General features: G+C 40.2%; 1 long non-coding RNA gene across 2 annotated transcripts in view; it reads left to right on the plus strand.

The window, feature by feature from the left end:
• Positions 1-16,455, plus strand: part of LOC140642576 (uncharacterized) — an 88,896-nt gene that overhangs the window by 44,709 nt on the left and 27,732 nt on the right. The window contains exons 1-2 of one of the 2 annotated variants that reach the window (XR_012039016.1): positions 15,914-15,954; positions 16,094-16,300. The exons of the other annotated variant lie outside the window; for it this stretch is intronic. This is a non-coding gene — a long non-coding RNA (uncharacterized lncRNA). Of the gene's footprint in view, positions 1-15,913; positions 15,955-16,093; positions 16,301-16,455 lie in introns of those variants that run through there. 2 annotated transcript variants of the gene reach the window in all.

Below are 16,455 nucleotides of genomic sequence, written 5' to 3' on the forward strand. Positions count from 1 at the left end.
AGATTTCATTGCAAGATTCTTTGCCTATAGGTGCTACCCCTCTTTAGAATGGGATTATAAATTTAAATTTAACCACCGCCAAGACACAATGGGTATAAGCACAACTCAGGATCTCTTCACAAGTTAAGTTAGATGACCTGACACCAGCTAACTTACATATTACAGACCATAATGGCTGTTGTTTTATTTTTTTTTAATTTGTCCTAGAAGTTTTTTTTTTTTTTTTTTTTTGCAGGGAGCCGGACATGGGACACGATCCTGGGTCACCCAGGATCACACCCTGGGCTGAAGGCGGCGCTAAACCGCTGAGCCACCCGGGCTGCCCTTGTCTCTCTGTTCTTTTTTTTTTTTTCTTTATTTTTTTATTTTATTTTTTATTGGTGTTCAATTTACTAACATACAGAATAACACCCAGTGCCCGTCACCCATTCACTCCCACCCCCCGCCCTCCTCCCCTTCTACCACCCCTAGTTCGTTTCCCAGAGTTAGCAGTCTTTACGTTCTGTCTCCCTTTCTGATATTTCCCACACATTTCTTCTCCCTTCCCTTCTATTCCCTTTCACTATTATTTATATTCCCCAAATGAATGAGAACATATAATGTTTGTCCTTCTCCGACTGACTTACTTCACTCAGCATAATACCCTCCAGTTCCATCCACGTTGAAGCAAATGGTGGGTATTTGTCATTTTTAATAGCTGAGTAATATTCCATTGTATACATAAACCACATCTTCTTTATCCATTCATCTTTCGTTGGACACCGAGGCTCCTTCCACAGTTTGGCTATCGTGGCCATTGCTGCTATAAACATCGGGGTGCAGGTGTCCCGGCGTTTCATTGCATTTGTATCTTTGGGGTAAATCCCCAACAGTGCAATTGCTGGGTCGTAGGGCAGGTCTATTTTTAACTGTTTGAGGAACCTCCACACAGTTTTCCAGAGTGGCTGCACCAGTTCACATTCCCACCAACAGTGTATGAGGGTTCCCTTTTCTCCGCATCCTCTCCAACATTTGTTGTTTCCTGCCTTGTTAATTTTCCCCATTCTCACTGGTGTGAGGTGGTATCTCATTGTGGCTTTGATTTGTATTTCCCTAATGGCAAGTGATGCAGAGCATTTTCTCATATGCATGTTGGCCATGTCTATGTCTTCCTCTGTGAGATTTCTGTTCATGTCTTTTGCCCATTTCATGATTGGATTGTTTGTTTCTTTGGTGTTGAGTTTAATAAGTTCTTTATAGATCTTGGAAACTAGCCCTTTATCTGATATGTCATTTGCAAATATCTTCTCCCATTCTGTAGGTTGTCTTTGAGTTTTGTTGTAATGCAATCCCTATCAAAATACCATGGACTTTCTTCAGAGAGTTAGAACAAATTATTTTAAGATTTGTATGGAATCAGAAAAGACCCCGAATAGCCAGGGGAATTTTAAAAAAGAAAACCATATCTGGGGGCATCACAATGCCAGATTTCAGGTTGTACTACAAAGCTGTGGTCATCAAGACAGTGTGGTACTGGCACAAAAACAGATACATAGATCAGTGGAACAGAATAGAGAATCCAGAAGTGGACCCTGAACTTTATGGGCAACTAATATTTGATAAAGGAGGAAAGACTATCCATTGGAAGAAAGACAGTCTCTTCAATGAATGGTGCTGGGAAAATTGGACATCCACATGCAGAAGAATGAAACTAGACCACTCTCTTTCACCATACACAAAGATAAACTCAAAATGGATGAAAGATCTAAATGTGAGACAAGATTCCATCAAAATCCTAGAGAAGAACACAGGCAACACCCTTTTTGAACTCGGCCATAGTAACTTCTTGCAAGATACATCCACGAAGGCAAAAGAAACAAAAGCAAAAATGAACTATTGGGACTTCATCAAGATAAGAAGCTTTTGCACAGCAAAGGATACAGTCAACAAAACTCAATGGCTGTTCTTTTATTGGTATACTTGTGCTCTACAGCCATGAAGTTTTCCTCATGTAAACCTAAAACATAACTGCGTTTCATTTAGTGTTTTTTAGAGATTAGGTGAACAGAACGTCAAAGCAATCAGATGAAAACATGGCAAACAAGCAAAAAAAGAAATGTTTTACTTGCTATTGAATTAAAAGTGCTCTGAAATTAGATATTGGTGACAGTTGTACAACTCTGTAAATATGCTAAAAACCATTTAATTGTACACTGGAAATGAGTGAACTTCATGGTATGCAAATTATATAGCAATACACTTTTGAAAAAGGATGTTAAAAGAAGTGGAGGAAGTGAGTTTAAACAGGGTTCAGATTTCAGAGAACATTTCATGACTTACAAACACATTTTAAAGTTTGATAAATGTTGAATTTATACTCAGAAGCAAATGAGGACGGTTTTGCATACCCTCAAATGCTACTTAGGAAACAAATACAACAATGACAAAATTTGACTTCAACTGACAATGACTTTAATGCAAAAAAATAATAGACTGTATTGATCTCTGGTTGACTTGTATGTTCAGAAACAGATTCACTAAATGTCTATCAAAGGCTATTTACTAACCTGGGGTTGGATGCTCACTGCTGACGCTGTTGACACTTCAGCTTGTATTTCAAATCTATGATGTCTGGTTAGAACTTTTGAAAACATACATGCTTTGTTTCCTATAAACAATTTAATAATCTCTTTCTCCTCCTCCTGGAAAATAATTCAGGAAAAATATCACTTTAAGAAGCTAGAGAGCTTCATATTTGAGCCTTCTTCAGACTTTAGATGTAAATATCTACATTCTGTCTCCCATAAAATTAAGTATCCCTTAAAGATGGGTCATTTATGGCCAATTACCATCAAAGAGCTTGGGGAATAAATTATCTTCAAGTGGAAATATGTGCTAAGTCATGTTCATTTCCACAAGTGAGAAAGGAAGATATATATTTTTTTATTTGAAGTTCAATTTGCCAACATACAGCATAACAGCCAGTGCTCCTCCCACCAAGTGCCCCCCTCAGTGCCCATCACCCAGTCACCCCATCCCTCTGACCTCCTCTTCCCCAACCCTTTGTTTCCCAGAGTTAGGAGTCTCTCCTGGTTTGTCTCCCTGTCTAATTTTCCCCACTCATTTTCTCTCCTTTCCACTATAATCCCTTTCTCTATTTTTTTATATTCCTCATATGAGTGAAACCATATGATGATTGTCCTTCTCTGACTGACATACTTCGCTCAGCATAATACCCTCCAGTGCCATCCACCTTGAAGCAAATGGTGGATATTCGTCCTTTCTAATGGATGAATGGAAAAAGATATAAGTTACATATAGAGAGAGACAGAAGTTATATATATATATATATATATATATATATATATATATATATATAACTGAAGAAAGATTTTAAAGATGTCAGAATCAATGAACACAGTTTATTTCAATAGTTTAAGCAAAATAATGTGTGCCACTATCCAGTTAATAGACTGTAAAATGTGCTTTTCCTTTAAATAAAGAAACTAACACTAATAAATAAATAAAATCTTTTTTAAAAATTAAAATTGTCTTTCTATCTGTGTCCCTACCTTTTCTCTCTCATGAATAAAAAAATAAAATATTTAAAAAACTTAAAATTAACAAAGTACATTTTAAAAACGTACTGAAAAACTGCCGACCTTGCACATTATTTTATGTAACTTTGATCAAGCACAATACTTTGGAGCATCAGATTTGTATGTGTCAAAATATTTGCTTTCTCCAGATTCAACGATCATGAATAAAGAAATCTCCTGGTGTCTGAGTTATTTTGCAGATTTCTTATAATTGTCTCATTATAATATCCTAGAATTTCCTGATGAATGATAATCACATTCACAATTCACATGATGATCAATTCCATATCAATTATATAAGCACAACCCAATTTATACGGGATTTCACTGCCAAGACAGCATCAAAGTATAGTAAAAAGCCTCTTTTCTATATAGGCTTTAGATAATTCTGTTTCATTTCAGTAAGGAAATGACAAAACTTTTCTGTTTCTCTATTAAAAACACACAAATAATAAGTGCTGAAGAAAAATTGGAGAAGTAACTTATCAGCTTCAATGTCATTTTCTTTTCATATACAGTCATCATGTGGGTACAACAATACTATGTAAATACAAGAATTATGGAGAAACTCCTGACAACCAACAGAGTCAATGTTTGACTTGGAGGTAGGGAAAGATTTCCTAAACATAATTATTAATATAATGTGTCATTGGCTGGAATATTTTTGGATGAGATTACCATTGAAATTGGTGAACTTTGAGTGAAACAGATTCCCCTCCATGAGGTGGGTGAGCCTTATCCAATTCGTGGAAAGCTAGCAGGGGGCTGGGCAGTTCCCCGGGTGCACACACCTGAGAATCAGACCAGCAGGCCCCTCCCACAGAAGACCAGCTGGAAGGACAGTGGAAAAGCAAGTTATTGACCAAGCAGCGCTGGAAAGTTCCAGGGGAAGTCGAGGGATTTACAGTATATAGAATCAGAGGATACTCCCCCCTTTTTTTGTTATCTGCATGTTCCCCCCCACCCTTTTTTCTTTTTTTTCTTTTTCTGTTTTTTCTAGTAAAACTTGTTTTTGGCCACTCTGCAGTGACCAAAACTTGCGAATTCCAAAGATAAAGAGAAGATCCTCAAAGCAGCAAGAAACAAGAAATCTCTAAATTTATGGGGAGAAATATTAGATTAACAGAAGACCTATCCACAGAGACCTGGCAGGCCAGAAAGGGCTGGCAAGATATATTCAGCATCCTAAATGAGAAGAACATGCAGCCAAGAATACTTTATCCAGCAAGGCTCTCATTCAAAATAGAAGGAGAGATAAAGAGATTCCAAAACAGGCAGATACAAAAAGAATATGTGAACACCAAACCACTTCTCCAAGAAATATTAAGGGGGATACTGTAAAAGAAAGAGGAAATCCAAGGGAACGATCCACAAAAACAGGAACTGAATAGGTCTCATGATGACACTAAATTCATATCTTTCAATAGTAACTCTAAACATGAATGGGCTTAATGAACCCATCAAAAGATGCAGGGTTTCAGACTGGATAAAAAGCAAGACCCAAAAAAAAAAAAAAAAAAAAAGCAAGACCCATCTATTTGCTGTCTACAAGAGACTCATTTTAAACAAAAGGATGCCTCCAGCCTGAAAATAAAAGGTTGGAGAACCATTTACCATTCAAATGCTCCTCAAAAAAGCAGGGATAGCCGTGCTTGTTTCAGATAAACTAAAGTTTATCCCAAAGACTGCAGTGAGAGATGAAGAGGGATACTATATCATACTCAAAGGATCTATCCAAGAAGAGGAATAAACAATCACCAATATATATGCCCCGAATGTGGGAGCTGCCAAGTATATCAATCAATTAATAACCAAAGTTAAGACATACTTAGATAATAAAACACTTATACTTGGTGACTTCAATGTAGCGCTTTCAACAATCGACAGGTTTTCTAAGCACAACATCTCGAAAGAAACAAGAGCTTTAAGTGATTCACTGGACCAAATGGATTTCACAGATATTTACAAAAATTTACATCCAAACATAACGGATTATACATTCTTCTCAAGTGCACATGAAACTTTCTCCGGAATAGACCACATACTGGGTCACAAATCAGGTCTGAACCGATACCAAAAGATTGGTGAATATTCTCAGACCATAATGCTTTGCAATTAGAACTAAATCACAACAATAAGTTTGGAAGGATTTCAAAAAGGGGGAGGTTAAGGACCATCATGATAAAAGATGAAAGGGTCAACCAGGAAAATAGAGAAGAACTAAAAAGATTAATGGAAACTAATGAGAATGAAGATACAACCATTTAAAATCTTTGGGATACAGGGAGGAAGGGGAAGATGGCGGAAGAGTAGGGTCCCCAAATCACCTGTCCCCACGAAATTACCTAGATAACCTTCAAATCATCCAGAAAATCTACGAATCGGCCTGAGATTTAAAGACAGAACAGCTGGAATGCCACAGTGAGAAGAGTTCCTGCTTCTATCAAGGTAGGAAGACGGGGAAAAAAGAATTAAAGAAACAAAAGACATCCAAGGGGAAGGGGCGCCAGGAGGAGCCGGGCTGAGGCCGGGGCGAGTGCCCCCAGGACAGGTGAGCTCAGTCCCAGAGAAATAGGGGCTGCTCCAATCTTCCCGGGCGGAAAGGCGCCTGCAGGGAGTTAACAGCTGGACCCCAGGAGGGCGGGGATGCCCTCAGGCTCACTGGGACACTAACAGACACCTGTGCCCCACGGAGAGTGCACCTAGCTCCCTAATGGGCTGCAGCCCGCACGGCTGGACCCAGGAGCAGCTCGGAGGCCACTCCCGCAGAGGAAGAGGCTCCGTGCGGAGGGGGCTGCGTGGCTCCGGGAGCAGCTCAGAGGGGCTCCGGCAACAGCTCGGCGGAGGGGGCTGCCCGGTCAGGAGCGCAAATCCAAGAGTGCAGAATCCGGAGCACAGGGCGCCAGGACAGAGCCCAGGATCCGACCTCCACCCGGGACAGGCTGAGGCCGGGAGGGCCTAGGACAGCAAGGACGCTCCTGCCCCTGCTGAGCAGATCAGCAGCCCTGCCCCCGGAGCCTCCAGGCCCTGCAGACCGAGAGCTCCGTACTTACTGCGGGAGCTGACTCCAGGGCTCCAGAGCTGGCCCCGCCACTACGGTTGTTCCTCCTGGGGCCTCACGGGATAAACAACCCCCACTGAGTCCTGCACCAGACAGGGGGCAGGGCAGCTCCCCCAAGTGCTAACACCTGAAAATCAGCACAACAGGCCCCTTGCCCAGAAGACCAGCTAGACGGACAAGTTCCAGGGGAACTGAAGGGACTTAAAGTATACAGAATCAGAAAATACTCCCCCGTAGTTTTTTTTTTTTTCTGATTGCTTCCCCAACCCTTTTTTCCCTTTCTTTCTTTTCCTTTCTCTTTTTCTTCTCTTTTTTCCTTTTTTTCCTTCCTTTTTTCTTTTTTTCTCTTTTCTTTCCTTCTTTCTCTCTTTTTCTCCTTTACCCAACACAACTTGTTTTTGGCCACTCTGCACTGAGCAAAATGACTAGAAGGAAAACCTGACCTCAAAAGAAAGAATCAGAAACAGTCCTCTCTCCCACACAGTTACAAAATCTGGATTACAATTCAATGTCAGAAAGCCAATTCAGAAGCACTATTATACAGTTACTGGTGGCTCTAGAAAAAAGCATAAAGGACTCAAGAGACTTCATGACTGCAGAATTTAGATCCAATCAGGCAGAAATTAAAAATCAATTGAATGAGATGCAATCCAAACTAGAAGTCCTAACGACGAGGGTTTACGAGGAGAAAAATGGGTGACTGATAGAAGACAAGTTGATGCCAAAGAGGGAAACTGAGGAAAAAAGAGACAGACAATGAAAAGACCATGAGGAGAGATTAAGGGAAATAAATGACAGCCTGAGGAAGAAAAACCTACGTTTAACTGGGGTTCCTGAGGGCACCAAAAGGGACAGAGGCCCAGAATATGTATTTGAACAAATCATACCTGAAAACTTTCCTAATCTGGGAAGGGAAACAGGCATTCAGACCCCGGAAATAGAGAGATCCGCGCCTAAAATCAATAAAAACCGTTCAGCACCTCAACATTTAATAGTTAAGCTTGCAAATTCGAAAGATAAAGAGAAGATCCTTAAAGCAGCAAGAGACAAGAAATCCCTGACTTTTATGGGGAGGAGTATTAGGGTAACAGCAGACCTCTCCACAGAGACCTGGCAGGTCAAAAAGGGCTGGCAGGATATATTCAGGGTCCTAAATGACAAGAACATGCAACCAAGAATACTTTATCCAGCAAGGCTCTCATTCAAAATGGAAGGAGAGATAAAGAGCTTCCAAGACAGGCAGAAACTAAAAGAATATGTGACCTCCAAACCAGCTCTGCAAGAAATTTTAAGGAGGACCCTTAAAATTCCCCTTTAAGAAGAAGTTCAGTGGAACAATCCACAAAAGCAAGGACTGAACATATCATGATGACACTAAACTCAAATCTTTCAATAGTCACTCTGAACGTGAACGGGCTTAATGACCCCATCAAAAGGCGCAGGGTTTCAGACTGGATAAAAAAGCAGGACCCATCAATTTGCTGTCTACAAGAGACTCATTTTAGACAGAAAGACACTTACAGCCTGAAAATAAAAGGTTGGAGAACCATTTACCATTCAAATGGTCCTCAAAAGAAAGCAGAAGTAGCCATCCTTATATCAGATAAACTAAAATTTATCCCGAAGACTATAGTGAGAGATGAAGAGGGACACTATCTCATACTTAAAGGATCTATCCAACAAGAGGACTTAATAATCCTCAATATATATGCCCCGAATGTGGGAGCTGCCAAATATTTAAATCAATTAATAACCAAAGTGAAGAAATACTTAGATAATAATACACTTATACTTGGTGACTTCAATCTAGCTCTTTCTATACTCGATAGGTCTTCTAAGAACAACATCTCCAAAGAAACGCGAGCTTTAAATGATACTCTGGACCAGATGGACTTCACAGATATCTACAGAACTTTAAATCCAAACTCAACAGAATACTCATTCTTCTCAAATGCACATGGAACTTTCTCCAGAATAGACCACATACTGGGTCACGAATCGGGTCTGAACCGATACGAAAAGATTGGGTTGGTCCCCTGCAAATTTTCAGACCATAATGCCTTGAAATTAGAAATAAATCACAACAAGAAGTTTGGAAGGACCTCAAACACGTGGAGGTAAAAGACCATCCTGCTAAGAGATGAAAGGGTCAACCAGGAAATTAAGGAAGAATTAAAAAGATTCATGGAAAATAATGAGAATGAAGATACAACCGTTCAAAATCTTTGGGATGCAGCAGAAGCAGTCCTAAGGGGGAAATACATCGCAATACAAGCATCCATTCAAAAACTGGAAACAACTCAAATACAAAAGCTAACCTTACACATAAAGGAGCTGGAGAACAAACAGCAAATAGATCCTACACCAAGCAGAAGAAGAGAGTTAATTAAGATTCGAGCAGAACTCAACGAAATCGAGACCAGAAGAACTGTGGAACAGATCAACGAAACCAGGAGTTGGTTCTTTGAAACAATTAATAAGATAGATAAACCGTTAGCCAGCCTTATTAACAAGAAGAGAGAGAAGACTCAAATTAATAAAATCATGAATGAGAAAGGAGAGATCACTACCAACACCAAGGAAATACAATCTGTTTTAAAAACATATTATGAACAGCTATACGCCAATAAATTAGGCAATCTAGAAGAAAAGGATGCATTTCTGGAAAGCCACAGATTACCAAAACTGGAACAGGAAGAAGTAGAAAACCTGAACAGGCCAATAACCAGGGAGGAAATTGAAGCAGTCATCAAAAACCTCCCAAGACACAAGAGTCCAGGGCCAGATGGCTTCCCAGGAGAATTCTATCAAACGTTTAAGGAAGAAACCATACCTATTCTCCTAAAGCTGTTTGGAAAGATAGAAAGAGATGGAGTACTTCCAAATTCGTTCTATGAGGCCAGCATCACCTTAATTCCAAAACCAGACAAAGACCCCACCAAAAAGGAGAATTACAGACCAATATCCCTGATGAACATGGATGAAAAAATCTCAACAAGATACTAGCCAATAGGATCCAACAATACATTAAGAAAATTAATTACATGACCAAGTAGGATTTATTCCCGGGACACAAGACTGGTTCAACACACGTAAAACAATCAATGTGATGCATCATATCAGCAAGAGAAAAACCAAGAACCAAATGATCCTCTCATTAGATGCAGAGAAAGCATTTGACACAATACAGCATCCATTGCTGATTAAAACTCTTCAGAGTGTAGGGATACAGGGAACGTTCCTCAGCATCATAAAAGCTATCTACGAAAAGCCCACAGCAAATATCATTCTCAATGGGGAAACACTGGGAGCCTTTCCCCTAAGATCAGGAACAAGAGACGGATGTCCACTCTCACCACTGCTATTCAACATAGTACTGAAAGTCCTAGCCTCAGCAATCAGACAACAAAAAGACAAAAAGGCATTCGAATTGGCAAAGAAGAAGTCAAACTCTCCCTCTTCACCGATGACATGATACTCTACATAGAAAACCCAAAAGCCTCCACCCCAAGATTGCTAGAACTCATACAACAATTTGGTTTCGTGGCAGGATACAAAATCAATGCTCAGAAATCAATGGCTTTTCTATACACTAACAATGGGACTGAAGAAAGAGAAATTAAGGAGTCAATCCCATTTACAATTGCACCCAAAAGCATAAGATACCTAGGAATAAACCTAACCAAAGAGGTAAAGGATCTATACCCTAAAAATTATAGAACACTTCTGAAAGAAATTGAGGAAGACACAAAGAGATGGAAAAATATTCCATGCTCATGGATTGGAAGAATTAATATTGTGAAAATGTCAATGTAGCCCAGAGCACCTTACACGTTTAATGCAATCCCTATCAAAATACCATGGACTTTCTTCAGAGATTTAGAACAAATTATTGTAAGATTTGTGTGGAATCAGAAAAGACCCCGAATAGCCAGGGGAATTTTAAAAAAGAAAACCATATCTGGGGGCATCACAATACCAGATTTCAGGTTGGACTACAAAGCTGTGATCATCAAGACAGTGTGGTACTGGCACAAAAAGGACACATAGATCAATGGAACAGAATAGAGAACCCAGAAGTAGACCCTGAACTTTATGGTCAACTAACATTCCATAAAGGAGGAAAGACTATCCATTGGAAGAAAGACAGTCTCTTCATTAAATGGTGCTGGGAAAATTAAACATCCACATGCTGAAGAATGGAACTAGACCACTCTCTTTCACCAAACACAAAGATAAACTCAAAATGGATGAAAGATCTAAATGTGAGACAAGATTCCATCAAAATACTAGAGGTGAACACAGGGAACACCTTTTTTGAACTCAGCCACAGTAACTTCTTGCAAGATACATCCAGGAAGGCAAAAGAAACAGAAGCAAAAATGAACTATTGGGACTTCATCAAGATAAGAAGCTTTTGTGATCCCTGGGTGGCGCAGCGGTTTGGAGCCTGCTTTTGGCCCAGGGCGCGATCCTGGAGACCCGGGATCGAATCCCACATCGGGCTCCCGGTGCATGGAGCCTGCTTCTCCCTCTGCCTGTGTCTCTGCCTCTCTCTCTCTCTGTGACTATCATAAAAAAAAATTAAAAAAAAAAAGATAAGAAGCTTTTGCACAGCAAAGGATACAGTCAACAAAACTAAAAGACAACCTACAGAATGGGAGAAGATATTTGCAAATGACATATCAGATAAAGGGCTAGTTTCCAAGATCTATAAAGAACTTCTTAAACTCAACAGCAAAGAAACAAACAATCCAATCATGAAATGGACAAAGGACATGAAGAGAAATCTCACAGAAGAAGACATAAACATGGCCTACAAGCACACGAGAAAATGTTCCACATCACTGGCCATCAGGGAAATACAAATCAAAACCACAATGAGATACCACCTCACACCGGTGAGAATGAGGAAAGTTAACAAGGAGGAAACCACAAATGTTGGAGAGGATGTGGAGAAAGGGGAACCCTCCTGCACTGTTTTTGGGAATGTGAACTGGTGCAGCCACTCTGGAAAACTGTGTGGAGGTTCCTCAAAGAGTTAAAAATAGATCTGCCCTACGACCCAGCAATTGCACTGCTGGGGATTTACCCCAAAGATACAGATGCAGTGAAACGCTGGGGCACCTGCACCCCTATGTTCATAGTAGCAAAGTCCACAATACCCAAACTGTGGAAGAAACCTCAGTGTCCATCGAAAGATGAATGGATAAAGAAGATGTGGTCTATGTATACAATGGAATATTACTCAGCCATTAGAAACTACAAATACCCACCATTTGCTTTGATGTGGATGGAACTGGATATGATGCTGAGTGAAATAAGTCAATTGAGAAAGGACAGACATTGTATGTTCTCATTCATTTGGGGAATATTAAAATAGTGAAAGGGAATAAAAGGGAAAGGAGAAAAAAATGAGTGGGAAATATCAGAAAGGGAGACAGAACATGAGAGACTCCTAACTCTGGGAAACCAACAAGTGTTGGTAGAAAGGGAGGTGGGTTGGTGTTGGGGGTGTTGGGCACTGAGGGGGGCACTTGATGGTATGAGAACTGGGTGTTATGCTATATGTTGGCAAATTGAACTCCAATAAAAAATAAATTAAAAAAAGAAAAAAATACTTGATAATTTCCCTTTCAGTGATGTGTCAGGGAAGTTTTTCCCATCTGTGTTTCCTTCAGAAACATTTCCAGTTGAAGAGCAGGAATAGGCTGTCCAGACTATTTATGGAACATTTGCCTTGGTGCTGAAAACTTGGGTAATATCCTAAGATATCTTTAATTTGTTACCATCTCTGCATGTAGTAAGGTAGTGCCCTGTAGTCTGGGTTATGAAATTCCTATATCTGCGGTTCTTCCAGCTCCTAATTTACAGTGAAAGAACCAGTATGTAACCGAAGGAAATGGACTGAATAACCATCCTTCCTAGTGTCTATTTGCACCAAAGGATTTCACAGGTTTCCTAAAGTTTTGCCTATTTTAATGGATGAATGAAAATAATTCCCCTCTTTAAATAGGTTATTTAATGAATAATGAAATTATTTAGCAAAATCGTAATTTCCTTTGAATCTCTATATTTCTTTTTGTGATGTTTGGAATCTAGTTCTTGGATTCTTTTTTACTTTTTTTTTTTCACCTCTGGATGAGTGGAAGATCGTTCACTTATTGTATAAGAAAGGAATTACAGCTGGGAAACGAACTAGGGGTGTTGGAAGGGGAGGAGGGCGGGGGGTGGGGGTGAATGGGTGACGGGCACTGAGGGGGCACTTGACGGAATGACCACTGGGTGTTATTCTGTAACACTGGGTGTTATTCTGTTCAATTGCTAAATTGAACACCAATAAAAAATAAATTTATTATTAAAAAATTTTAAAGAAAAAGAAAGGAATTACAGGAACACCTGGGTGGTTCAGTGGTTGACCATCTGCCTTTGGCTCAGTTCATGATCACAAGCTCCATATCAGGCTCCCTACAGGGAACTGGCCTCTCCTTTTGCTTATGTATCTGTCTCTCTCTCTCTCTCTCTCACATGGATAAATAAAATCTTAAAATATGAAAAGAACTGAATTACAAGGGAACCCTAAATTACTTTCAGTCTTGATCAGGCACAGGGGAAAACCAAAGAGGCTTTGGGTAAACTCCTAGGCCATTATTGTCCAGGAATACCATGGTACTGTTCTGGAGAGAGATAAATAGATTGACTCCTGATCTAGAGGCACACTGAGAAAGTAGACCAAATATTCAGTGTAGTGCAGCAAGTAGCTTTGGAAGAATTGATAACAGTTCAGCATTTGGGCAATGTCCTAACAGGAAGAAAAAAAATAATTTTGTTGATTACCCTAATATCCTAAACAAATCAGTATCTTCCTTCATTTGGTGCCTTTTCTGGCAGTACAGAGATGGTATTACCACTAGTGGAGGGTATATGAAGACTTTGGGTAAAAGACTTTTAATTACAACTTTGATCCTTTCTTTCCACCTCAAAGGAAATTGAGGAAGTTTAGGTAATTGTTTTGTTGACTACCTCTCCTCATTTCTAGGTCATGCTCTGATTCTTTTACCTATGCCAATGGGATTTGTAGCCTGGAAATGTCAGGTACACAACCAAAATCCTTGTGGAAGGTATGTTGCTCTAATGGAGGAGGCAAAATCATATCCAGAGAAGATACATCTCAGTTATGATAGACCCATGGGACTTTAAGTCATTGTCCATATGGTGTACATTCAATATTACAATCAATTTTGGAAAGTCTCTCCCAAGTAAATCTGCAGGGCAGGAATCACACTGAAGAAAAGTTTAGTGTTTTCAGTTAAGGGGTCACAGGTTGTGGTGACCCTTAGGTGGGGAGTAAAGGAAAATCTGTGGGCTATTTGATATCTACAGTGCATAGGATATGTCTCCTCCAAGGATGAGCAGCACTAACACGAGTAACATTTAAGAAACAACTAGGAGCACCGGGTTGTACCAGGGATTGATGAGAATGACTGTGCATATTTCTAGATAATTCATCTTAAATCCATAAGCCTACAGAGGAATCTGAGTGTTTCGTTTTTCCTTGTAACACCTTCATTCCTTTGAACTGGAGGGTTTTTCTAGGGCTTGGTCTTGTTTTACCAAGAAGATATACCTTTTTTGCAGTGTTGATTTTGATTACACTATTTACAGATGTCCTGGGTGATTCATTTAGGGTGTGGTACACCAAGGTGTGTCACCTGCAGGCCCTCCCACTGCCCTTCTTGTCTCCTTTAATGCAAAATTAAAACCCTTTGCAAAATATCTTTTTTTTAATAAAATAATTTTTATTGGTGTTCAATTTACCATCATACAGAATAACACCCAGTGCTCATCCCGTCAAGTGTCCCCCTCAGTGCCCATCACCCACCCACCCCCACCCCCCACCCTCCTCCCCTTCCACCACCCCTAGTTCGTTTCCCAGAGTTAGGAGTCTTTATGTTCTGTCTCCCTTTCTGGTATTTCCCACACATTTCTTCTCCCTTCCCTTATATTCCCTTTCACTATTATTTATATTCCCCAAATGAATGAGAACATACACTGTTTGTCCTTGTCCGATTGACTTACTTCACTCAGCATAATACCCTCCAGTTCCATCCATGTTGAAGCAAATGGTGGGTATTTGTCATTTCTAATGGCTGAGTAATATTCCATTGTATACATAAACCACATCTTCTTTATCCATTCATCTCTACCAATGGGTTGTGATCCACGTAAAAGTTTCATTTCTGTTTTTATGTATGTTTATGAGTAAGGTCTCCAATTTTGGGTTTAGCTTGGGTGACAGCAGGAGATGAGTTACTATTCAACAGCACCTCTTTCAATTCATGAATGAAATGGAAAGTCATTTCCTAGTCTGCCTGGAACTTTTAATTGCCTGATTATTTAATTAGTTTGTTTTGTATCTATTTCATTTTGCATAATTGTATTATGGTAATGGCTTTCTTTATGGTAGTGCATTTTCAGGATATCCCCATGGGTTAAAAAAGGTTATTTTATAATATAGTGGTGTCGTTTATAACCAATTCTTACCCCTTCCTCTATGTCTTCTTCTTCCCTTATGAAAGATCCTAATTCTGTTTTAGGAAAGCGATGCGGTCACCTAAAATACCTACCAACACATGAGTACATTTACTAAGTGCCACGGTTAATTTAGTCTTTTGATGATGCCAAGAGTGAATAATTTGCTTGGGTGTGCCCTCTGCTTAAACATGTCCCAATATAAGGGGGCACATCTATCCTAATCGTGTGTGGGCCCATTTCTGGACTGGATCCCATAACCTTAGTGAATGTACTCTGACAAGTCAGATGCTTAAGTTCCTGAGACAACCAAGCCTCCAGGAAGGGTCCTGTGCAGAGGAATGGGACCTAGTACATGCCACAGTAAGGTCTACAGAATAATGAGAAGTCTGTATTGACTGGATCTGAGGAAGCAAGGAAGGAGCAGGAAAGGGGCCCACTCAGAGCTAGTGCAGCCAATGCCCACTGCCTGGCAGACCTTATCCCCAGCTGCTCACACAGTTACTGAGACCCACAGTCAGTGGAACCATGTGTGGCTTAGATTTCATCCATTAAGCCACCTGTCTATAACCCAAGTAACCACTTTCCTACTTTAATTCATAGTAAGTGCTCATCATGGTTGGTCAATTGAAGGAAATCCAACTGCAGGCAGAGCTGCCATTTGACAGTTGCTTTAGAATGTCATGGATTCTGAGTCAGTTTGGGAGATGGGCAGACCACTCACTGGTCACTGAGGGTGGTCAGGTGGTCCAAGGGAGTGCTCTCAGTGACACAGCTGATAGTGTGAATGCTGGGGAGGAGGGCCACACTTCAGCTTCTTGTCCATTCTAAGAGGCTGTACTTGGGGAAATGCATTGTAGTTGGGGTCAGGGTGGGAGGTGGGAGATTGATCTAGAATTTTCACTTTTCTCTTTTTGCTCAGGGACCGCCTCCAGGGTATGGAATATCTCCCGTAGTGAACCTAGAGCAGGAGAATTTGAGGAATAGATTGACAGAGCTCCAGGTCCAGGAGTATTTGACTTGAACTCATGTGCCTAAGGGACATTTCAGGGGTTATGAGAATCTTATCCAAACTGAAACAACTGCATTCCTCTTCTGGACCCGCCACCCATCAGTTTGGTAACTCTTGGTAAGTTACCAACATCATGCTTTCAATGAATGTGTTGTTCCTTCATTTTCTATTGTGTCACAGAAGGATTTGCCCACACAGTAGCTGCTAATGTGCTCCCCATCTTCGTTACTTTAGGCCCCGCCTTTGAAACACCATCCCAGTGACTTTCAGAA

This window comes from Canis lupus, chromosome 11 (assembly GCF_048164855.1).
Source record: "Canis lupus baileyi chromosome 11, mCanLup2.hap1, whole genome shotgun sequence".
Lineage (NCBI taxonomy): Eukaryota > Metazoa > Chordata > Mammalia > Carnivora > Canidae > Canis > Canis lupus.